Raw genomic sequence first — 25,459 nt, 5'->3', positions numbered from 1 at the left:
CTTTGTGCTCCTGTCGTGCTTCCCATCCTAGGCAGCTGCTTCAAGTGCTAATGCACGCTAAGAGCACTGAGGTACTCTCACATCAGGTTACTCATTTCTGACTAGAAGAAGCCAAGAATTTTAAGGAACTAAAAGCATAAGTTAGCAAAATTTCATGAGGATTGTCTCACCAGTTGCTGGTTAAATAAAAAAACTGAGCTCTGTGGACATTGCAGACAGTAATAATGAGAGTGATGATCACAATTAGAAACTGTGGGCCTGTTTCTGTGTGCTCCACAGAGAAGTGCAGATGAGCAATACGGCACTAACCAGCTCTGGGGCTGGAAGGGACACTCAGCAAAGGATGTGAAACCCTTTGCTACTGGAAAGGTGCACACAGAAACATGTTATGCTTTGGGGCGGGCTGACAAATCCATCAACTGAGAAGGTTAAAACCAGGACATCCCATCAATGGGGTCTGTGCATTCATGGTCCCCCAGCTGTGAGAAAATGAGAGCTGACAGCAGTGCCAATACAAGCAGTCTGTCCTCTCTCCTGTTCACTAGGTTTATGTGCCGACGATACGTGCAGCCTGAGGGCACATTACACCCCCTCTTTGTATTTGGCATCCATCTACAACAACCCTTTCTCTTCTTTCTTCTCTCACCTTGAACCAGTTGGGCTTCTGGAAACTAGGAGGGTAACCAGAACAAACAGTCCTCCTGCTCCTGTGCTTGCAGGGATGCATCCTTAACCCAGCATTCCAAATGCTATGGTAATAAAAACAGTAACCTAAGCATCACTGCCTTGTGCCAGACTTTCAAATGAACCAACCCACCTCAGCTTGAAGTGTCCTGCAAACCAGGGCTCCTCTCCTGCTGCCATGAAGAGATGCTCATTCAGAGTGGCCAAACAAGTCCCTCAGCACTGCCACAAACCACTGCCACACTCCGCTTTAACGTGCAAAGTGAAAACAGAGGCCAGTGCTGGGACAAAGTTTCCTTCCTTCCTTCCTGCCTGCCCACAAGAGAACCAGAGCTGCCCTGGAGAGGCACATCTCAACTCTTCTGAACATAGCAAGACCAGAGTCTTGGCCTTGTAGTCTCTGCATCCTAGCTCAGCATCATCAGCCAATTCTCATCACCCAGGCTGCTTCTGCCTAGGGTAGCACCACAGAACCATCTACATCACCATCACACTATAAAGTGCCTGCCATCTCCAAGCTGCAGATTCCTGGCCGAAGCAGCAAGCCTTTGGAAGTCTCTGATGACTTGTTTTTTCCTCCCTCACCTATATCAGTTCATCTGAATAGCAGATGCTTCCTTTGTTAGTTTTGGTTTCTGTTTTGTTCAGAGGTTTGCTTGCTTTTCTTATTTGAGCTGCTCTTAACAAAAAGCCCAGCTCCGGGCATGGTGTGACCTGTGCATTAGGAAGGCTGGCAGATTGCTCTTTTTTGATCTGCTAATACAGCTGATTTTTTTTCCTCTTCATTTCCAGGGAAGGTGAATAGCTCAGCCCCCAGGAAAGAGACACAGCAATTACACTTACCTCAGACCAGCAGAGCATTTTAGTGCAGAGCTTGCACTGAGCTGGTGCCCTCCAGCATCTGCTCTGTAGACAAGAGCGCACCAGGGGACAAGTGCAGCAAATGGGGAATGCTGACAGCTGTTTGCCTCTCTGCCGCAAAGGATATCCCAAAAATCATCTCAAGAACATCCAATAAGCCCCTGTTTCCCTGCTACTTTCATAAACTGAAATTCTAGATTTGGAAGGAAAACAGTAGGTAACTGAAATTAATCTAAAGACTTCTCTTTGTTAGGGTCACATTTCCACAAAAAAAAGAGGTGATTGCCTGATTTACAGATCAATGCAGTTTTCTAGAGTTCTCAGTAAGCATAACAACTGTGACTTTTCAAGTGCAATCCAATATCTAATTCTTCATTAGATAAATTCATAGTTAGGTATAAATATGAACAGTTACATCTACAAGCGAGGCTTTACAGAAGAAAAAAATTCACATTGTATACCTTTTTCAGGGTGCTCTTATCAATACATGAATCATACTTTCATGTGTAAAACTGCAACTATTAAGAAAGCATTAGACATCTTATACCTGGTCTAGTGGAAGGTGTTCCTGCTTATGGCAGGGGAGTAGAATAAAATTATCTTTAAGGTCTCTTCACACCCAAACCACTCTGATTCTACGATCTACCTGGTAAATTATTAACACCAAGTCTGTTTTCCCATGCATCATCCTTGTGGCTTTTGCAACCTGGTTAGGAACAGCATGGGACTATTTTATCACAGATACCAATACACACATGAGGGAGGAAGTACAGAAGAACAAAACTGCCTTGTACCTTTGCAGCATGCCAAACTGGAAGGACAGAATCAAAGTGAACCTTGGTTTGTAAAGGAGTTTTAGCTAGACTAAAACTACCCCTACCATAACCTCAACAGCATAATTAATGAGTTATGGCAAGATTATAATAACAGGCTCTTTAAAAGGTGTGCCAGCTGCCAAACCTATCTGTATCACTTTGCATGACAAAATGTGCCAAGCCTGATATTCTGCTCAAGCAATGGAAAAACCAGCTTTTTGGGCAGATCCCCAGGACAAACCCTGACAAGCAGACACAGCAGCTGGTTTTTCCACAGACGCCGAGAGACGAGTACACTCGCAGGCTTTTCCATACATACACAGACATACAAAGTCCCTTGACTCAAAGAAAATTTAATTCAAAGGGTTCCCATCGGGAAAGCAGGAGTCTCTTTCACAACATGCCTGCCAAACCTCCAAGGCTGGAAAGCTCAAGCATATAGTCCATAGACTTTTTTTTCCTTTTTCTTTTTTTTACCCACAATTAACACACCGATAGCCTTGGTATCAGGCTACTTACATAAACGTTCTCTCTCTACACTAAAGTATTCAAGAGAGATTTGTAGTTAAGGTAGAGAATAAGCTAATTTAAACACAACCCAGGCTATCTGGAGGGATTTTAATACACCAGGCAAAGAGAGAAATTACTGCAGCATGGAGATGCCTACTAGTCCTCTTGCCTTGCACGCCTGAAGGGGATCTCCCTCTTCATGCCAGAAAGAAAAGGAAACAGCATTTTCACTCACAAATAATATTCAAAATGTAAAATATGAGTCCTTCTGAAAATTACATTTTTTAAATTGACCTCTGATTCTAACCAGATTTTTCAAGGAGGGGCATCATCAAGTTATTATACCTTAGGCATTTTTAGGTAATGATGACTACACCTACCTAAGGGATGCTGCTGTGCCAGGGTTAGGTCCTTTAGTATATTACCCCTTCATTCAACCTACACATAAAGCCTCCTGAAGGCTGAACACCAGTATTTTTGGCGGGTATCTGAAAACAGCCAAAGGAACAGCTTAAGGGAAGCTGAATTAAAGGAAAGAAAATGCATCTTTTCCTATGGAAATAAAAATCATCACCATGCTTGGCATATTACTCCAGGTCAATATAAACAAACAGTTGTGAAGAAAATGGTCTTCTTTGTACTTCATACTTCCACATTGTTTTGAAGATAAATAATTACTATCCCTCCACATCTATCACCAGTCTCCTCAGAGGAGTTGATACAGCACGGCATGACTTAAAAGGAGAACAAGGGGTGAAAAAGGAAGACAAGCCCCTCTGCTCTGAGGCCAACCCATTGCCAGCAGCATGCACATATTGCTGTCCCACCACAAAAGACAACCAAGAAAAAGCATCTCCTCAAAAAACCCAATGGTTTTAACTGAGATTAAAAGGACTTGAGTTTGCAGTTTATACACACGAACTCAGAAGAGATGCTCTGAGAAACGTTCTTCTTTTGTGGTTTCTCTAACAGCATCACCATTACATCATTAAAGGGGAGAAACTAATTCCTTCAACATGCATTCAACCTCTAGTCTCTTAAACCAAACACTTCTCTATTGCCATGTGAATAGTCAGACGACATGGAGGCTGTTTTGACTAGAAAACACACCACTGGTTTCTCCCATGTGGGCCTTATTACAAAATTCTTCCCTAATTCAAAGGATGAAAGAGGACAAGGACTTGAGGTTATTAATCTCTCTACATGTGCCCCATTCTCTGCCTCCACTCTATTTTTTCCCCCACCATCTCAAGGGGAACTATAGCCAAAGGAGCACATTGTTTGTCAGAGCGTTTCCAGCTTAGCTGGTCAGCTGCAACAAGTCCTGGCATTGCATGTTAGACACTTTACCACTCAGGAAACCAATCTCCTGAGCATCAGATCACACACTGCAAATGCTGCAAGGTCATGGTAATGAGTGGCAGCTGAGAAGATCATAGTGACTTGCTGTGGTTGGTGCCTCACATCCTGCCCCTGCAGCTGGCTCACCACAGCCTTCTCACTGCAGGACCAGCAGACTCCTGGGACCCAACAGGCCAGGAGACCTTGTGCCCACTCAACAAGACCAATGATCACTAAAAGAGAGGGGAAGAAGTCAGACACATCCTAAGAAACATCACTGCTATGCTACAAGTACCATATACCAGAGCTGATGTAATCCAAAGCTGCTCACTGCTATTGCAGTGGAAGGGGGAAAACCCAAAAATGCAAATCAACACCCATCTCAAATAAACAATATTTAGTTTCATAAGAATCTGAGTGGACAAATTCTTTATTGCAACTCATTTTAAATTACGGAAGCAAATTTAAGTGTTTGCACAGCCAGATCATCATGCTCTGAACAAACCAAGGGAGGTTTGCAGATGTACACCATGCTGACCACAGGGTTCAGCTTCTGAGTGCAATGTAGGTAAAGAGACACTTTGGTGCAAAGCTACGTCAAGCCTGGTAAACACATATGCATAGAGATCCTATTAATAACTTGTTAATTCTGCAGGGAATTGGGGGAGCTTGAAAATAGGCATTGGTCTGGAAGAGTGGAACAGGTTTAACATGTGGGATGCTCTGTAGAAACCAGCAGTAGCAGGCTTCATTGCTAGAAATGTTTCAATGAAAGTTAACGCCAACAAGGTCACAAAGTCCTGCTCAAAGGTGAATTTAGCACAATCCTAACTGAACCTGGCTAAAACCAAGCAAAAGCTATGCAAGAACCACGCTTTCAGAAACTCCAATGTGAGTGCTGCAAACAGCTTTCCTGCCTGGAGCTTTTGAATATGAGGCCTTCTATAACAGGAAAGAAATATTTTCTGCAAAGTGACCCAAAAGACTTCAGAAGTATTTAGGAGACTGCTTTCCCCTTTTGTCAGAGTCCAAAGGGGAAAAAAGCCCATAAAAGTGGAATACAATGTGAACAATGCTGAGCTATTCATTCCGAAATGAAAGCTGCCTCTGAGAGAGAAGGGGAAATACCCACCACAATAGCTTTGGAAAACACTGCCCAAAACCCTCAGGAAAAGAATAAGGAAAGGAAAACATACTTTCAGAAATCAAAAATTATGAAAGTAACACAAAAGAATTACAGCAATTGCATGCTAGGAAATAAAGACCAAAAAGAAAATCACCATGGTCAAGCCATTTATCCTGGCTCCCATTAGCCTGGTTTTTACTTAGTTTAATCCAGGGCTGCACTGAGTAGAAAACTGGCACAGTGGATTTGGCAGCTGCTGGCACTTACACCATGCAGGGTTCCACCTCCTGATCCTCCCCACTGCAATGCTCCCACAGCTTCCACCTGGATGCGGGACAAGCCCAGCCACCACACCTGGGCTGCCGGCACCATGCCAGGGCAAAAAAAAAAAAAAAGGAGTGGAAGATTGATTGTCACTCCCTTTAAAAAAATCCTCTTTGATATAGATGCAAGCTGCTAAATCCCTGGGGGACTACACTTCTCCTAGGTTGGCCTCCTCACCATGCAACATGGAGGTCTGAAAACATGACAGTGCTGCTGATGGCAGCACTGTCAGCACTATTGAAGGCTATGCATGTACCTGGCCCTGCCTTCCTGAAGAACCCTTTGACAGTCTCATTTCCACTCAAAGCATGAGGCTCCACTGAGGCTCCAAAAACTGCTACCCTAGAAATTATTTTTTTAGAAGAAATGCATATTTCAGGAATGAGTTAATATACTTGGAAGGAAGCACTAGCCACCTCCTTGTACTGGCATCTTTCCAGCCTCCCAAAGCCTACCACCAGCCCTGCCACAGCAATTTTGCAAGGTTAGATAAATAACGGAGGAAATGGACAGCAAGTTCTAGAAACCACAGTTCTAGAAACCTACGAGAAACCTTTGCCATTTCAGGTTGCCATTTCTACCTTTTTTCTCAGCCTCATCTTCCTGCACCCTAGTGTGGGATCCTCCAGCATCCTCTCCAGGGCACTTGAAGTCCAACCACAGCTACACAATGGCCAACTGTGACTTAACTCTGCTTCTTCTCTACAGCTAAAAGGCCAGGAGCAATGCACTCAGGTTTTATGGACTGCACCGTCCACAGCATCCTGGAACCCAGCAAGGGGTCCAAGCAAGAGGCTGTAACTTCAGTCTCATAAATCACCAGCATACCAAACCCATGTTTTCTAGCAATGCTATTGTTCTCCTTCCCTTTCCCTCTGCCACAATTTCTCAAAGACCTAAAACCACTTATTATTTATCAATCCAGCAATTCTGAGAGCCACTTAGGAGGAAAAACCACCCCAAACCCTTGTCAGATGAGACCAGCAGGACTCCAAAGCAGAGCATTGGCACTTGTCTGGAAAAAGTGGAACCACTCAGACAGTGTCAAGGAAGGAGCAAAACACAGCCAAAAGCACCCTCAATGAAAGCTGTACCTTTTCTCTGCGGAAAACTAACAAGTAAACTACAAGGAAGCTCAGCCAAAAAGAAAAAAAATAACACAATCTCTTGTGAACTGATAAAATATGAGATAGCCCACTGCATCCCCAGCTTAGAGAGAAGAAGCAGAATAGTCTTACTGTTTACTTTCTTTCTAAATCTGGGATATGTTTTTTTGGCAAGCCTGGATTTCACCTGAGGGTGAAGCAAAAAGGAATATAAAAATTCCCAACATGAATTACAACTGAAGAGCAGCCATCTGTGTGGGCGTTCTCTCTTTCTAAACAAAACTTGGAGTGAAAAGGGTTTTCCAATGAGCCAGCCAAGAAAAGGGAAATTTCATCAAGAATCACAGTGGGATCTGCCTGGAGAGTATGCTGCATGCAAGTACCAGGGCTAAAACCACTCCCCCTGCCACTACCAGCAGTCCATCTGTCCACTGTTCCTTATCTTCCCTTTTAAAAACCGTGGTGAAAGCTACTGGGGAGGACACAACATGCAGCAAGTAATTACAGAGCAAAGCAGAGCAGAAGCACCTTTGGGGATATGCAGCAGTTCAGGCAGTCACCAAATGCTGACCCTCCATGAGGGCTGCATGAGGTCTCTGCTTGTGAAACCAAGCTGAGGACACTGGCACAGTTGTGCTGGGAGGGCTGGGTAAGCACAAACTATGGAATGTCCACAGAACTGCTCACCTGCACTAAACAGAGTTTTTTAAAACAGCAGTTTAAAGTCAGCTCCATCCTTTGCTGCAGGTAACCCAGAGACTGATGGAATTCCCACTGCTGCACCCTCCCATACAGAAGTGGGTTCCAGCACTCAGCCACAGATGTGGCAGCTCCTCATCTGCCCCAGTACCTGGGACTGGAGGCAGCCAGCCAAGTTCAGCTCTCAGCCTGCTTAAAACTCAGCACATTGAGGCACAGAGTCAAGCTAGAGCAGATGGAATGCTCAATTAGGCTGCTCAGCCTCTATCCAAGCCCTTCCAGAGCAACTCCTGTTACACCACTGGAGACAGGGTATTGATTCAGACATTAGCAGTTTACATGAACCTTTGGGCCAATCCAGGACAGTGATTTTCAGTATCTTTGCCAGCAGATTACAACATATGCCCACATACTTCATGCATAGTTCAATGATATCAGCAAAAATTCACTGATAGAAAAAATATTTTCCTAGCAGAGTACGCAAAACTCGAGGTGGACATCTCCTCCTCCACGAACTCACACGTCTGGAACGAAACCTTCCTGAGCATCAGAAAGAAAGCTGACCCAGGGGTGCCCTGAGATCCCCACTCATTTTGTAGCAAGCCACTGTAAGAGGAAATTGAGCTGAATATTGACATGCTTAAGGCCATTTAAAACAGAGAGTGGCTTTCCTAACATATCAGTGTTTTTCCAGCCTCTGAGGGCAAGACACAGAGAGGAAGAGAATTGCTTTTGGGGAGAAAGCACTAATAAGATAGGAATTTCCCTGAAATAATTAGCAATGTAAGGAAAAACCACAATACCCAACCACCCACAAACTTTCCCTAAGGAACAGCTTCAAACCCATGAAGTCTCTACACCCACAGGCCACCAGGTGTATGGCAAGCACAGGGCCTACTTCTGCATAAACACTGGGGCACATGAGATATCTGCATCCCAGATGGACAGGGGATTTGCAAATAGGTTTGCAACTAGGGAGTCCCCAGGGAACTAGGGAAAATTGAATAGCTAAAACAATCCTGATTTGCCATCTAATACAGATGGTTTTTAACAGAAAGATAACAACAGACCTTAGGAAGACATGAGCCCTCTCCCCCATGGAGAGAAGAGTGTCATTTTAGCGCTTACTTTTTCCTACTCTTCTCAGAAAGCTTGGTAGGAAATCGTAGAGACTTCCCCCACTGCATAAATTCTTTTATCAGGTTAAATTAGATTAATTCCTTCAGGTAGATTACTGCTCTAGGCAGCTGATGAGTGCTCCTACCTTGATTCTCATGGTGCTTCTACCCCAATGCCTGACACAGCACTTAAAATTTCATTTCATCCCCAATCCTTTCACAAAGACCTGCAGGTAACAGATTACATATACATATACAACTTGTTCCAAATGCAGAATACACCTAAATTCCTAGTGTTACTTCCTCTCTTTTTTTTTTCTGGTTTCCAAACATTCAAAAAAAAATTGGAACTGAAGGATTTCTCCTTGCTTTCTTAATTGAACCATGACAAAGTTGCTATGCAATTGTCTCTTGAGGAATTGGGGAAGGAAGAAAAAGAAAGATAAAGCAAACTGCTGAAGTTAACCTGCAGCAGGAAACAAATAATTTACATGCCCACATGTGGAATCAACTCTCATTTTTTCAGAGGAGTAAGTACCAAAGGCTTTGCACACAGTCATCTCTGACTCTCTGGTGTCATTCTCTGACGTCTGGTGCTTGCAGCACTATCAGCTAATGCTAACAAAGATTAGTCTGTAAAAGGAGTGGTGGAAATGTCTGAGGAGATGCAAGACCAAGAAGAAAACATCCCTGCACCCCTGAAAGGTTGTTGCTCATGTGAGAAACCAGTACAAGACCCAGAGTAGTTAGAAGCAGTTGGTGAAAGCAATGAGGCGTGTGAAGACAGTTTGTCCCTGGAGCAGCAGCTAGGGAAGAGAGGAGAAGACAGCTGCAGCACTGCCCCAGGACATCCCATGTGCCACCCTATTCATTTCAGGGTATCTGACAAGGGTACTCAAACATGGGCATGATACATTCCATATCATCAAAAAGCTCAACCCTCAGCGAGCCTCCAGTGGACCCAAACACGGCTGCAACAGGACAGTGCAATGCTCTGCCGGGACAGAATTTTCCCATGGATGCTGTGGTTAAGGTGACTTTGCTAATTCACTGCTCAGGGTCAGGTCAAAAGGTTGGCTCATTGACCATCTGCCCCTGAGCAGCACTTCCCACCCACTGCTGGTTAACCTCTGTGGTAGCTATCAAAAGGAAAAGCAAGAGCAACCCAGACTGAGTTATCCACTGCAGGAACACAACACTGTTCTCAACTTGCATTGCCCAACCCTTATGCTCTCACAACAGTGTCCTAAGCTGTTTTTAAAGTCAGCATTTAGCTTTTTTGCTAGCTAATATAACATTTCCTCTCCCTTCCCCCAGTCCAAGGATTTGGCAAAACTGCTTCTTCTGCAAATCCCACTGCAAATCCTGAACTTTTGCCAGTTAGACAGGGAAAATCTTGACTAAAAATAAACCATGTTTCAGAAAATAGACCTCCTTCCAGTACAATGAAGTAGTGGATAATGCATGCAAGCAGATCTGCCAGGAGAACACAGCCTCCAGATTTGCATAAGAATCTCCTAAAGCTTAATAGACAGCTGCAACTCCTGTGACTTATCCCATCTTTACAAAAAACAAGGGGGGGGGGGGGGGGGGAGGAGGAACTGGGGAAAGGAATACGGTTGAGGGTGCTGAGATAAATCAACTTTCCACATGTGGTGGCAGGAAGAGAAGTGGCGCCACCACCACATGCCTGGACCCTCAGTGAATCAAGCTAGTCATAACCCATTTAGAGGGAGAGGATGGCATTCCCTGCACGGTCACTACAGAAGGCGAGAGTTTGTTACAGGAAATCCACTGCAATTCAGGAATGAGAAGAGAATGACCTGGGATTTTGCCACCTGAGTCACCAGGAGTCTGGGACACTGACTCAGTGCTGGCTCTCCTGACTCAGACACACCTGCAACAGCTTGCTAGCAAATGAAGGCACTCATACCTTTGCTGTTCTCCCCTTCTTATTGTGGTTTTCCCTCTAAGAAGAGCCCTTTTACAGCAGAAAATTAATTAAGAAAAGGAAAGCATAAGGAGAAGACTGGCATGGGAAGCACAGGCAGTGCTCAACTAACCAGCTGTGCTTTCGGATCCAAAGTGGAGGGCACATTTGCTTGCTTGCTGTGATAAACCCCGGGAAATACACGAGAATTAGGCAGAAACAGCTCTACCCTGACTCCTACTCCTCTACACATCTGCAGCACCGCCCAGACAGTCCTGGATGAACCTGGTTTTCAAGAAAGATATCTTTCCATAATTAATCCATTTCACTTTTTTAGGGATCAAGAAAGCTCTATGCAGTAAGTTGTGATTATATCCTTATACAAACAAATGGGCCATTCAGGCAAGCTAAATGCAAGGCAATGACATTTTTATGAGATCCATGAGGGACAGATGTTTGCAGAAGGAGCTTCTTTAGCTCCTAGGGCAAGCTGAAGGTTTGAGTTCAGTGTGCCAGGCCAACCCTCCTTGTCCATTAACACTCCCACAGAAGGATCATGCACCTGCTTTTCAGATCTCCCCCAAGCAACCACAGATGGCAAAATATTCAACTCCAGTTCCAGTTGCACACACACCTCTGATCAGCTATGAACACAATTCCAGATAATACAACAGCAGACTGCAACCCAACCCTATATTTTCCCCTCCTCCAAGTAATCCAGAAATTGAAATTGAGATGCAAGCAGACTTCCTTGTAGCATAGCAAGGGGCATCACTGAAAGCATGTTTGGCATCTCAGGGACTTCAACTTAGGCAATGCACTTAGAATGTCAAACAGCTGCAAAGAGCGCAGATTAGATTTTTCATTTGAGCACTGATGCCTTAAAGCAATAACAGACTAAATAACTCAGGCAAAAGGATGCACAGGGCAGCACAGGGGAGGCACTACTCCACTGCTCCTGAGAGCAGTGGCAGAGCAGAGCAGTAATTATCCAGCGAAGAATAAGCTGCTACAGGCTGTTCTTGCCATACATTAAGAAAACAACAGCAGATTTGTTCATGGTTGGATACCAACAGGCACACAGCTCCCTCCCACCCTGCTCGGACGCAGGCGGACGCGCGCCACGGGGGAGCTGCCAAAGGCCAGCTGAGCAGAAGCGCACAGCAGCCGCCTGCGCAGCCGCAAGCTCTGCCGGGATTCCCCAGCTGGTGCTCCGGGAAGGAAAAGGCAGTGCCTGTGTTAGCGAGGAGCATGGCCTCCCAGGGGTTGCTCAGCAGCAATGCTGTTTTCCAGCCCTCTCCTCGAAGGGTTGTCAGCAAGGCTAAATGCAAACCTTATCTTCTGCCTGGGTGTTTTCCCAAAACTTCTGGATGGAAAAAATAACTATTCAATGCAGAGCAGTCTGCACCACAGGATCCATTCCACACCCATCAGGCAAACCCTGCACACATTTCACCCTGGCCATATGCAGCCCCTCTTCCCCTCACCAGGAATGTGACAAACATACCTGTTCAGAGCATTGGCTTCTCCTATAGCACTGACAAGGAGCCAGAACACAATTCCCATCGGCACACAGGAACTGGCAAATCCTGGAAGCATTAGAGAGAATAGTAATTAGTGACATTAATGAGCTGGCTGGTGAAAAGGAAGGATGCCAAAACAATCTCGCGAGAATCAGGAGGGTGATAGATCCCTGCCCCGAAGACACTCCTGCTAGCCCTGGCATCATAGCAGAGGTACATGGCATGAGGCTCTCAGGGGACTTCTCCAAAATCACAGAAGGAAGTCAAAGTAAAAGACAAGATGATGAGTCCCAAACCAAGGCTGTTCATCTAGTAAACCCTCTTCAACAGCCAGTGCAACGAAGATAACATCTACACACAGGGGCAGAAAAGAGGCTGGTAAATGGGATGGAAGGGACCACCTACAATGCCCCTGATGTGCTCCCTGAGATGCTGCTGAAGATCTGCTTCACAGCACCTGTGCAATTTCTTCTAGTTTGCAGAGGGGGCAAATCCCACATGATGTCAGAGCCAGGCTGCTTCAAATTTTTTCATCATCATTATTGATTCATCATTATAGTTTCATAATAAAAAAGGCTTTATATTTTCCACTGATGGCTGTATAAAGCTTTTGTATCTTAGTCACACAGAAGATATTTAACCAGCACTGAGCAAGAACAGTGACAAAGTCATCTCTGCAGGCCACAAAACCACTTCACTTCAGGCATTTGAAGTGCCTGCTGCATGCCAAAGAAAAGATGGCAGAAATGTTTTACTGGAAACAATTCTAAGCAGCCACAAGGAGTTGTTTTTCTGATAATACTACTGAAGCAAAGGTCACCACATCTAATGTAATTTTACTTTTCCCATCCCGATCGTGCAATTGTTCAGGGCTAGCAAGGAACATGGTGGATGAGGAACCATCCTCAGACACACTGTAACACAGAAAGGACGTGGAAGCTGAGGGAGGTAAGGAAACAGTGAGACATCTCTAGTCAAAACACCAAACCAGCAAGGGGAAGGTACAGAGTCAGCCTGACAGCGTCTCATGTGCTTCCTGCCAACTGGACCTCATTATGTACAGTGAGAAAACTTACTCATGCAGCACATCGGTTTACCTTGGACTGAGAAAGAGAGACTTGCTTGCTTTCCCTGGTCTCTGCAGGTGATTCAGAGAACTGTCATTGCCAGCCAGTATTTAAAGAACTGAGAAAAGTCTAATCCATTCATGGCTCCCTCTCACTCATTTTCCCCTTTCTCCTTTCCCATTAAGGAAGCGCTGAAGGCATTTCTAAGTATGAAAAAAATGCTTAAGGCCACAAGACCCAGCACAGACCTTGGACTCTAGCCTCAATCACAAATTTTCCATCACCCTGTTGCTCTACATTAACCAAAACAGAAGAGTCATTTACTCCTGTTATGTACCTCCAGGAGGCTCTTCTGTTGTTCTTTTGAAGCCAGTAAATGAACACTGTTCAGCAGCTCTACAAGGACAGAAATAACACGACAAATCCGACCTGGCCAACAATCTTCAGTGGTAGCTTATGTATAAAGGTATGGAAAGCAAGGAAATTCATACCTTAACTTCATATGGCTTAAATCTGAAGGGGGGCTGCTTTACCTCTGTAGGACTTCATCTGCACTGGTACTCATCCATGCCTGCACCAGGGCTCAGCACCTGGGGAGAATCAACATGGCAGGCACACAGACAGTCTTTTCTCCCTTCCTCCTTCAGTTCCTTTTCCATTTAACAACTTTCTCAACACATCTCCTACTCTTATACAACACTGTAGAAACATCACTGGCAAAGTTCTACATCCACACTTCCCAGTACTGCCGAGGAAGGCAAAAAGAGATTCCTGAAGCTTTCTTAAGTGCTGCTGGATTTAATCAAAGCCATATGAAGGTGGCCTGGCTTGCCCTCCCAAAGCAACTGCAGCTCTCAGAAAAAGCATGCTGTCCCACAACAGACAAATATACTGGAAACACAGCAGACTGCCAGGGAATCAGACTGCTCAGCCTCCCCCTTAATTCCCAAACTTCCTTCTCCCAGTGCCCAGCAGAGTCCCCCATGCTAGGGCTGCTCCTCCCCAAGACACCATCAGGCTCCAGGCAATGCAGAGCATGGATGACACATGACAGCTAAGCTCCTCTGCCGCTTTCCTGCAGCTCCAACTTGTCCATCAAAATATGTATTTCTCAGTGCCACCGCCCCAGCGGACCCTCTGTGTCCTTGGACAAGACGACTCTTTGCTTGTTGCAGACTGAAGTAGTGCTGCAGAAACACAATAACCTTTTTTTCACCTAATGAAGCAAACAAAGATTCACTGAAGTTTATAAAAAGGTTATGAAGCAAGGAAGCAAAGGACTGAGTGATACTGGGCGACTACAAAGACGGGGCATCCACAACTTTTGGGAGCAACCTGTTCCAGTGCCTCACCACCCTCATCACAGAAAACTTCTCCCTTATATTCAATATTCTCCTTGATAGATTCAGCCGGAAGCTTTATTTAAAAGCTGTGCTCAAAGTCCTCCCAGAGGGAAACCTCCCCTGGGTTAAGCAGGAAGCCAAACTGGCAGCATGTACACGAAGCCATCAGTCAGCAGTGCCACACAAAGGACTCTTCCAACACTGTAGCCTCCCAGAAATATAAATGCACTTGGAAATCCTTGTCACCCTTTTACATGGAAGGAAACTGGAGTAGAAGCAGGACATGTTCTACGAGGGGCTACACAGCTGTTCTTCAGCAAGCCATGCCTACTCTCACATGCTCATCGGCTCAACTGATCCAAAACTACCCTCTGCTGCCACAATAGGCAGTCCTGCCTTTTCTCTTCCCCCTACTTCTACACATCCCAGTCATCTCTACACTAGAGGTAGCAACCATCATTTGCTTGATGCAACTGGAAGCCATCTTGGAAATAAGAAAATAAAGGGGAAGAATTTCTGGCAGGAGAACAGCCTGAGATCAGCTAAAGCTGATGAAAAACATGACCTCAAAGAGGCAGTGGTACATGTGGAAACCTAGATGAGGCTTCAACTCATCATATATTTGTGTTTGCACCGAGGTAAGTCATGTAAAATCAGTTTAACAGCTCCATTCACTACTGAGCATGCTCACTCACTTTTCTAAAAAGACCCATTCAAAACAGCCTGGTGATTTGCTCTCTGAGGTCTCCAAACTAGGCTGATGCACCCAAACAGCAACACAGCTATGCAAGCCTTGCAGCTTACCAAGGCACAGCAGTAAAATAAAATTTCTCCAAGAGGTTTGGGGATTTTTTTGGGGGGGAGGAGGGGGGTATTGTGTCATAGCTGAAGGGTGTACTCAAATGGTTTCAAGGAGCAGAGGAGCAAGGACAAGCATATGCAAAGGATCTAGCAAAAGCTCTTAAGCAAAGCAGACAGCAGGAAGCTGAAAATAAATACGCAAAGCCCTTTGCAGCACCAAAGTTCAAATCCATCTGGACAGTTCTAAGGCTGTCACGGCAGCCCAAAGAGGGGATTTTCCAATTCCTTGCAGAGAAACCCTGGAAAATAATGATGGAAAAGAAGAAGCACAGGCTCAAACTCTAAACCAGACCTTCATCCCAACACGTGACCAACTGCAATAGCACCAGGAGTGCAGAGGGAGGAGAACACAGCTCCACATGGTCCCCACAGGCTGGCCTGCCCCCAGCACCAGGAAGCCTGAACCCCCTCCACCCCCACCCTGCTTCTCCTCTGGCACAGGTGTAGATGGAGGGGTTACAGCAGACACAGGTGCAGCTCAGGGTACCTATCAGAGGGGCTGCCAGCACCAGCCAGTCACCTCACCTCTGAAACCAGCAAGAGCACCGTCCCCACCTAAAAAGTACAGGCTGCAAAGCTGCACTGAGTGGAGGGAGCCGATCCATCAGCTTGTCCAGAGGTCCCATCCAAGCATCCCAGCAGCAGTCTGACAGAGCTCCCCACCACTAGCTCCTTTCAGAGGGGAAGAAGGTAGAGTAATCCTGCCTTGTTTTTCTGAGTTACACAACATTAGTCACACAGGCTTCTGCCCCAGGGCCCCCAGGCAAGCCTTGCCTTCGATGGTTGCTGCGCACTCCCCCTGAAACTACCAACTCTCGACAGGAACAGACAAGCACAGCTCAAAAACTCACATTTGAGCCTCCTTTACACACCTTTCACAGAAATACCCGGAGCTGCCCCTCCACTTAACACAGTTCTATTTTCTCCCCCCACCAGAAAAAGCAGCCAGTTACTCAAATTGAATTTCTATGGCATTAAAATCAATTAAACAGCTACATATCTCCAACTCAATTCCTAGTTTTTCTGAGAACTGTTACCACACAGACCACAGGCACACCCCCACAATAAAACAAAGCATCCTTAAGAAAATCATAGACTTTGTAATAAAGCTCAAGCTTTCACCTCTGCAGAAATGCATCTTAGTTTAAAAATAAATAAACAAACCACAACGGATCAATTCAGGTCAGTTTTAACCGAGAAGCGCTTCAGAAGTCAGCTGCAGCTTGGTGTAACCACAGAGCTCATGAGAGGCAGGACACAAGAGCCATCACGTCACGCATCCAACATTCAGGCTGGGGACCTTCCAGTTGTCTGCATGCCACCTCCCAGCAGCAGGGACCTGTGGCAGAGCACAGCTCCTCAGCTTGCAGAGAAAAGCAGCTCATTGCACTCACCAAGACACCAGTGACCACTGATAACAGATGCAAGCAATGCCCACACCTGTTTCTAAGTTCAGACGAGCTGCCAAAGCAATCAAGCGAGCCGAGCGCTTCAGCTGCACCTCCACAGAGCTCTCCTGGCCCGTGCCACAGCTCTGCTTTCCCCACCGGCTTTGAAGCACCAGCAGGAATCGCTCTGCAGCACAGTTTTGTAAGCAGATGCCTGCAGCGGAAGCAGCCTCCGGTGCACAGCCTCTTTGCCCATTTTAATGCAATTTCTTGAAATCAAACAAGAACACCTAAATTCATTCTCTCTGAGCTCCAGCAGGACACTGGCTAACCCAATCTTTTCATTTCAGTCTGCCATTTCCAGCAGTCAGACAATAGGGAGTAGAAACATTGTTTGAGCCACAAACTAAAGACCAGGGATGCATTTCCCAGGGGCAAATACTCCTCCTGCCCAGCCTCTCTGGGGATGGACCTCTGTCCATTCAGCTGTCCCCATGCCAGATCCAGCACCCTGCTGTAGGTGATGTGTGGTCTCCCAAGTATTGATCACCTTGGATTTGCCACAGGATGAGGTCAGTGGAGATCCAGCTGCCATCCATGCCCATGGCAAAAAAGCAGTAATGGAAGAGATCCCTGTAAAATCCAGACAAAAACCTCGGAAAACTGTTTCCTTAGACACACAGGAGGCTGACAACAGCCCACTGCCAAAGAAGGGCAGAGAGACCCCCTGCCCCTTTTCCCTCCTGTTCCCTCCAGTCTGCTGGAGGGAAAAGCTCTGGCTGCCATGAAGCCTCTGCCAGCCATCTGACTGAGTGCTGGGACACAAGAGGGTGAGATGACAACAATTTCCATCCAGACGTTCAGATGTTAAAATCATGGTGAGGGCAAGACTGCAGGAAAGAAAACTCCTTGAGTTCTCACAAGTCTGTAGAGGGCTAGAACAACTGAAGGGATTTATAGACCAGCCTGAAAGCACACAACACTTGCTGAGCTGAGTCCACCCCCTGTGTATTGACACATGTATGGTGCAATTTTTTCCACAGAAACTGGATTACAGCACCCTACTTTAGGAGGTGACTAATCACATTTTAAACACATCAACTGGAAACAAGTCCAGCCCCTTCAGTGGTTAAGATCTTGTGAAGCTTATTGGTTTTCTCAGCTGTATGTTACATACACCCCCTTCCCACTCCAAATTCAACTTCAAGTTCCACCTGTGGCACCTCATAGCATCTTTCTCTCACAGCATGGGAAACCCTGAGCACACTCCAGCCAGATCTCTTAACCACACGGAGGTATCAAAGCACAGCCATCAGGTCACCCCTGCTGAGCCTGGTGGGGGATTTACACCAAAAACTCAAGGCAGGCAGAAGGACAATGCATCAGGCTCTGCTCAGCCTCCAGACGTTTGGAACATCTCTGGGAGGTCCGATGATGGTCCCACCAGCTCTTTATCCAAGGGAGCCAAGTGGTGGGTGTCTGTCTACCATAGCTACTGTCAGCCTGGTCAGCTCTGCAGCAAACCTGATGGGAATGCAGCTGTGGCTCAAAAATACATTGGTAAAGAAAAAATCCAGTGCCAGGCCACCTAGACTGGCAGCACCAAGGTGGCTCAACCGTGAATCTAGGCCACAAGAGCCACCAAACAAATTAATGCCTTGCAGGTCAGATATAGGTTTCCCAGTGAAACTTATACATCAAGTCAAGGAGCAAAGCAAATAGCAAGGCTTTGAGCTAATTTCAGTTACTTTATCTGGTTAGCATCATAAGCAGCAGTAACAGCACAGGTAACACTTCTGACCCACTTTGTTACCACCGGAGGAACGAACACATTACATCCTTCCTGATAAATCCCCCCCGTCATATATCAACACTCTCATGATCACTTTTGACTCATGGGACTGAAGGGAGAGGGAGGAGAGATACTGTAAGTACAAAGCACCACAGTTTTTCAAGAAACTGATTTCTAAACATGCAGGTCATTTTCCTACCTGCTCCTTCATCTACTCTGTATTGAAATGTTTCACGCGACTCACTATGAGTGCTACCTTGCTCCACTCAAGTCCAAATTAGATGTCAGAGCTTTAAAAGAAGGAAAGGAGACACTCAAAAACTTTAACTTGGGGTGAGAAAACCACACTATTAAGCTAAAACTTCTGTAGTCAGCTGTGATGCAAACAGGAGAAATTTTTTTAAAGAACAACTGCAATAGCTGTGACTGATACTGTATCCCCCCAACATCCTGCCACGGTGGTGGTGAGCGGCAGATGTGCCTCTCACACGCATGTCCCTCACTGATTAATGAACAACACTGTAGGCTAGGGGAGGCAGGAGATTTAAAAACTCAAGACAATCTGCTTTTGATCCTGATTTCTGGTGAGTGAATTTGCCCACACTATGTGCATGAAGAAGGCAGGCATGTCTGCACAGCTGCTGCAAAGAGAAGTAAGAGATGCAGGAGCAGGCTGCAGACTTAGGCTGGCTGTCCCAGCTGCTGCTAGGTCAGCAGCAAAGCACGCACCTCACTTTGCTCAACGAGCCACTCTCCCCCACACCTCTTGCAGCAAGAGGCACCAGCAAGCTGCTGAATACACCAACAAACAAGCATTTTGAGCAAGCTGGCTTTAGTTCTGCTGTCAGGACTCCAGTAGGGACTCAAGTCCTAACTAAGGAGATCAGATATGTAATGATGGACACTCAGGCAAAGCTGGAGTGATGGGAACATAAAAGGGGCTGAGCATCCCCAGCACCTGCTTTGACTTCATTGAACTTTTTTCCCCCACCTTGGACTGATGACAAGGAAAATCCTTCACTAAGCTCCAAAAGATCAAGCAAGTAATTTGTTTGCTTGAACTTTGGGGTATCACAGCACTGGGGCTCACTGGCACTGTGAGCTCCCACCCTGTCAGACACAACTACTCAGCTGCTGCCTGCAGCATGGGAAGCTTCTCTGCAGAAAGCTGAATGATGCTGGCTTCTGTGTTTAATTTCCAGGATCCAAGCCACAATGAGAGCTAAAAATATCCCAATTAACTACTCCTTTTCAACACAAGACTTGATGATGGTGCCACAAGGGTATTATACAACTGTAACAAAAAAGAGGTGATCTGCAAATCAAAAGAAAAGTGAGAAATCAGAAAAAAAATTACTTCAAAAAGAAATCAAACCAAGCTAGCCAGGACTGTAAACTCTGAATTCAAGCATGGGCCTCATCACCAAAAACGTAGAGAAGCTTGTGCTACTTGCAATTGTGGTGGCTGGCTCTGAGGTGCTCCCAAGCTTTCTGGTGTGACACACAAAGAGTATATAATTTCTGTTCTGCATTGATTATACACAGAGAACTTATTCTGGCCAAAGCTCATGCAAGCTGCCTCCTGCATCAGCTGGCTGCTTAGCATGGTGCCATCCTGCATGTCAGGAGTTAAGCAGGAAACTTTTATTCCCTGTAAAACCCATTGCAAAGAGACAACTACACTCTGGAGCTAAGGATTTCCTCACATCAAGATTTAGCAGCAGATTTTTTTATCACCGCCCAGTTTTTGCAGTGACATGTAGACTTTAAACATGGTCTGTGGGTAATACTGGAGCACATTACTCACAGCAGTGCACCTGGGAGAACCAGCAAATCCTCTCCATTTGAGCCCGAGCGTTAGCTTTACCGTGGAATTACATTTATCTCTCTGGCACTAGGCTCTCATTAATGGAATTACCAGGCAGGCTGCTTCAGACTTAACACTTGAGAGAGGCGGCCTGGGATGGCTCCGCTCCAGCCTCAGCCCGCAAAGCCGGCACTGTTTCTCCATCCTCCAGTGAGCTGCCGCCCGAACGAGCCCGACCCCGTGATGAGAGCCAGGGAAACAAAGGGAACAACCCCGAACTGTCCAGGGCAATCAATATCTTTCTAGGAACATCCAGGCTTCTCGCCAGCTTTCTTGCAACCCCGATTTAGCTCTTCTGCAGTGCAGAGGGGGATGGCACGCGCAGGAGCAGCCCGGCGGGATGCGGAGCCGGCAAGCTTGGCTGGCACTCGAGCAGACACTTAGGGGGGACAATCTGCACCGGTCCCTCTACAAATACCTTAAGCTGAGGGTGTCAAAGCAAACCCACAGCTACAGAGAGCACTCACTCACCTTGAAAATCAGAGCAAGCACTCCAGTCTGAATACTTGCTTCAGAAACACCCACTGCTACTTCAGACCGGGAGGTGTATGGCAGCAAACCAGCCGAGACCGATACCCTCAGTACACAAGAGTATCCTGCACATTCTAGAATCTGCCTTCCACCACACAGCAGCTCTTGCAGTGCCATGCTGAGCTATTTGCAGCGTGGCATGAACCAGCCCCTTAAAGAACCCCTGCACTACCCAGTAAAATGGACAACTGGGATGTCCCAGGCTGCTGAGAGCTGAAGGGGATGGAGCAAGCAACCTTCCATAAAGCTGCACTGATAGTTCTGCAACTTCAGCATCTGTGGGGGCTGTTCTTTACACAGAGCAGCTGTAGACTTCTTTAGGTGGTACATTCCCAGTCACCTGCAAGGCAACTTCTATAATCTCAGCGTGGATAGAGCACAAGGACAGATCCACAAAAACCTGAACAATACTTGCCCAGCATTGTTCAGGAGCACAGCTCTGCCAGAGCAAGTGGAAGACAGAAGGGGGAAAGCGAGCACAAAGTTTATTTATTTGCAGAGCACAGACATATCCTTTGAACAGCTTGAGCTGTGGGAGCTGAACTACTCTCCCCTGTAATTAAAATGAAGGAGAGGAAAGCACAGAAATTACTCCAGCATAATTGTGAAGGACTGACAAAGGACTTTGAGTTTCAAAGTCCACCTTAACACACATTCTTTGGAGTGATTTTAGCTCTAAAGAAAAGGAGAAAAGAGGTTTTGCTGTGGGAAAAGCTGCTGTACAACCCCGTTATTAAACCAAACAAGGCACAAATGAGGGAGGGCTGTGGCCAGGGTTGATGAAGCAAGGCTGAAGACAAGCCTCTTTTCCCCCTGCCCCTGCATTTGCTCTGCCAGGAGCTCCCAGCAACATGATTCAGAGGCAGACTGCCCCGTGACAGGAAAAACACATATAACACCCAGGCGGTGAAACCTCACATCTGAGAGCATCTATGCAAAACACAGCCTGAAACACATTTTCCAGCTCCACAGAGTCAGCTTGATACTTAGCAAAGCCAAGCTGGTGAAACGCAGTATTGTGCATTGAAGGTAAGATTCCTCAGCAGGAGAGACTCTCAAGCATCTCCTGGTTTACTCCATATCAGAAAAAAAGAAAGAAAGAAAAAAAAAAGAAAAAATAAGGAAAAAAAAAGAAGAAAAAAAAAAGAAGCCTGGGGTAAGATTGTGGGGTTCTGCAGCTCAGACTAATGTAAAACAGACAAGAGGACATGAGAAAAAAAAAATTACACAAGTGCAATGCTCTCCGGTGTGGCACCCAGGGGAATAGCTACAAAAACTACTTTCTTTTCAAAAAACCCAATAAGAGTAAGGAGCCATCAAAATTATGAGTCAAGCTCCAAGATAAGAAATCATACTGCTGGATGGGTGCGGCTGCTTGCTTGTTTGGTTGCTGTTAGGTTTTTTCTTAAAGATAAACATGTCTTTCAGAACATGTTTGTTGGCCAATCTTCTCTCTGACAAAAAAAAAAAAAAAAAAAAAAAAAAACCAACCCAAAAAAAAAACCCTAAACAGAAGGAAGCTCACAACCGTGAAAACGATAAATGAGAGACAGGAGAGTTTCCGAAGAGCTCTGAGGTCATGCTTCACTGGCCCTTTAAAGTACGATGCAACATGTTAAAATGAACAAAAGAGGAGTGAATTTAAAATTCCAAGTATTTCAATAAAATAGCATTCAGAGAACCTATTAAGCAAACTCTGCAAGAAGCAGACCTCATTCACAGAGCCCAAAACCTGCCAAGAAAAATAAATAAAAAATGTTTTGCACCTATTTCATTTGCAAAGCTGTTGATATATAGGAGTATTTAATCAGAAATTCATAGTCTGGAGGAGGATAGCTCAGCAAATTCATCCAGAAAAAGTAACTTGTATCTCACAGGCAGAACTAAGGCAAATCTCTCAGGAAGGGTCTAAAATTGAGCAGAGAATGGTTTTGAAACCAATGGAACGATGGCTTGAACACAACCAAGGTAGAAGTAGAAAAATACTGCAAGAAAGCAATGTGTAAAGCACCCAGGAACTCGACAGAGCAAAAGCCACAGCAAGTCCCATCACTTTCACCAAATTCCCTGTTGGCTCAGTGAATTGCAGTGACTTGGTGACCAGGATCACTGCCAGCAGCCCGACCAGCTCAGCCCAGGACTCTGCTGCTCTCCACATAGCTAGGTGTTAAGCAGCCACCACCGAGGTTATACAACAAGGTTATTTTGTAATCACTTTGGTTCACAAAGTATTTTGCACTGGCCATCAATGCTTTTTGGTTTTTGTCTTGTCTGACTCAAGAACATCAGAAGGGAAGAAAAGCAATTGAGCACAAGGCAAGATATTTACCAGAATGACAGGTTTTTAACCCGGCCTGGATATTGCTATTGCTAAACACAGCTTCAATTAAACACTGTAAGCCCACCAACAGCTTCGTCTTTCTCAGCATAGCGCTCGCAGAGAAATAACTCAATGTTCTCACCTGCTTTACCATGCACCCCTTGATTGAGGGCATCCCCTTTTCTTGCATCCAAAACAGGCACCAAAATCTCATTTGGTCAATGCAGCTCCCCAGAGGACTCCAGCACATGCCCCCATCTGCCCCATCAACAGGCACCTGAAGTTCCCTCCTCCAGAGCCAGCATCTCCTTCCTCGTCCAGCAGGGAAATTGTTGCCTTTAACTCTACTCCAGCTGGAGCACAAGAGCAAACAGAACCATTTCTTGGAGAAAAAGACCTCACGGTTCACCACGGCGCCAGATTTCACTTCTGTGGGTGTTGTTTTCAAAGGAGACATTGCAAGGCAAGGCGGGGAGAACCAACTGCCCGCAGCAGGTTTGCTCATCAAGGCTCTTGGGCATCCCAGCTGTGCCAACCACGCGCAGGGACCCAGCCCGGATGTCCCAGCATGGATGGCATCAAGTACCGGGGGCTCCCCGGGCTGCCCAGCCAGGCCGAGTGTTACCCCGAGCCCCCCGCAGGGGTGCTGCGGGCTCCGTGCCCCGAGGGCCGTGAGGAGCTGCCGGGTAGGCGAAGCTTCCCTGAACAGTAACCGAGCTCCTCCGGGCAGCTCCTGCGCCCTTCATCAGCTGGGGGGGCGGGCTGGGGGCTCGATATTTTATGGGGGGGTGGGGTGGGGGGGCTTATTTGGTTGTTTCATTCTGTTTTGACCTCAGCACAGCCCCGCCGCGACCCAAAGACCAGCCCAGGCCGCTGGCAGAGCCCGTGCCGGGCGCTGCAGCCCCCTGCTCTGACCTCCACACACACCGCCGCCCCACACACACAGCCCTACGCATCCTGCCCGCCGAACATACAGCCCTGCGCAGCCCCTCGCCATTCCCGTTCCCATTGCCATCTCGTTCCCATTCCCGCCCCGTTCCCGTTCCCACTCCCATTCCCATTCCCGCCCCGTTCCCGCTCCAGGTCTCACCGCGGGGCGCATCCTCCTCTCCCGGAGCGCGCCCAGCCCGGCCCGCCGCCGAGCCCCGGCCGTCGCGCTCCCGCGCAGGCGCACTAGGACCCCCAACTAGGACGTGTAGCAACCAGCGGCACATAGCGTCTCGCGAGAAGTTAATATAAGTGTGCTCGGTCGACCGCTTCGCAGGGTGGGGAATTAGCTCAAATGGTAGAGCGCTCGCTTAGCATGCGAGAGGTAGCGGGATCGATGCCCGCATTCTCCAAGTACTTTTCTTGCCCTCGGTTGCCAGCCTCCCGCCTGCTTCCGTTGTAAACCACAGCTTCGGTGGTTTTGCCTTTTAAAATTCCTTATATTCTTATTTGCTTGACAATTTTAAAGACCACAGAATATGCCGAGTTGGAAGGGACCCACAAGGATCATGGAGTCCAACTCTCAGCCCCGCACAGGCCACCACAAAAGTCATACCCTGTGCCCAAGAGCATTGTCCAAATGGTATTTTAATTCTGTCAGGTTTGGGGCTGTGACCACTTCCATGGGGAGCCTTTTTCAGAGCCCAGCCACCCTCTGGGTGAGAAACCTTTTTCTAATACCCAGCCTAAACTTCCTCTGACACGGTTCAGGCCATTTCTTTGGGTCCTCTCACTGGGCACCAGAGATAGGAGATCAGAGCCTGCCCCTGCTCTTCCCCTCACAAGGAAGCCTTAACTGCAGCGAGGTCTCCCCTCAGTCTCCTCCAGGCTCAGCAGAGCCAGTGACCTCACCTGCTCCCAGCACAGCTACACAGATACGTTTGCCTATCCCATGCTTGAGGCAGGCAGAACACTGTCTGTGTGTTCCTCTTGCACCATCTGTGTTTCCTTATTGAACATTGGACAAGGCCACGACAGTGAGCAGCACCCACTGCATCCAGTTCTTCCCACACAGCTCTGGCCCCAGCCCTCCCTTTCTCATCCCATCCGAGAGCAGGAAAGCATTTAGAGATCCCTTCACTTGGAGGCCTCTGGTAGAGCCAAAACTATTGTTTCTCTTCTGTAAATTTAAGAAGAAATGAAAACGCCTCAAGAAGTCATTGATGTAGGTGCCATTTATTGAAAAAAAAGGTCAAGACCTTGCTCCATCAGTTTATCCAGGTGCAAAGTTCAAGCAGGTGCCTCACATTCTGCTCCTATTCTACT

At 46.6% G+C, this 25,459-nt stretch overlaps 1 protein-coding gene across 2 annotated transcripts in view; it reads right to left on the bottom strand.

Annotated features, from left to right (window-relative positions):
• Window positions 1-24,363, bottom strand: part of LOC311154789 (USP6 N-terminal-like protein) — a 75,922-nt gene extending 51,559 nt beyond the window's left edge. The window contains exons 1-2 of one of the 2 annotated variants that reach the window (XM_084207553.1): window positions 24,297-24,363; window positions 12,022-12,103 (exon numbers count right to left, since the gene is read on the bottom strand). The gene's annotated coding sequence lies outside the window, so the exon portion shown is untranslated. Of the gene's footprint in view, window positions 1-12,021; window positions 12,104-13,595; window positions 13,663-24,296 lie in introns of those variants that run through there. The other variant, XM_084207554.1, reaches the window with a different exon arrangement.
• Window positions 24,364-25,459: the final 1,096 nt, after the last annotated feature.

This window comes from Fringilla coelebs (genome assembly GCF_963513975.1).
Source record: "Fringilla coelebs genome assembly, chromosome: 6".
Taxonomy (NCBI): Eukaryota; Metazoa; Chordata; class Aves; order Passeriformes; family Fringillidae; genus Fringilla; species Fringilla coelebs.
This window is presented reverse-complemented; position numbering and strand designations above follow the sequence as displayed.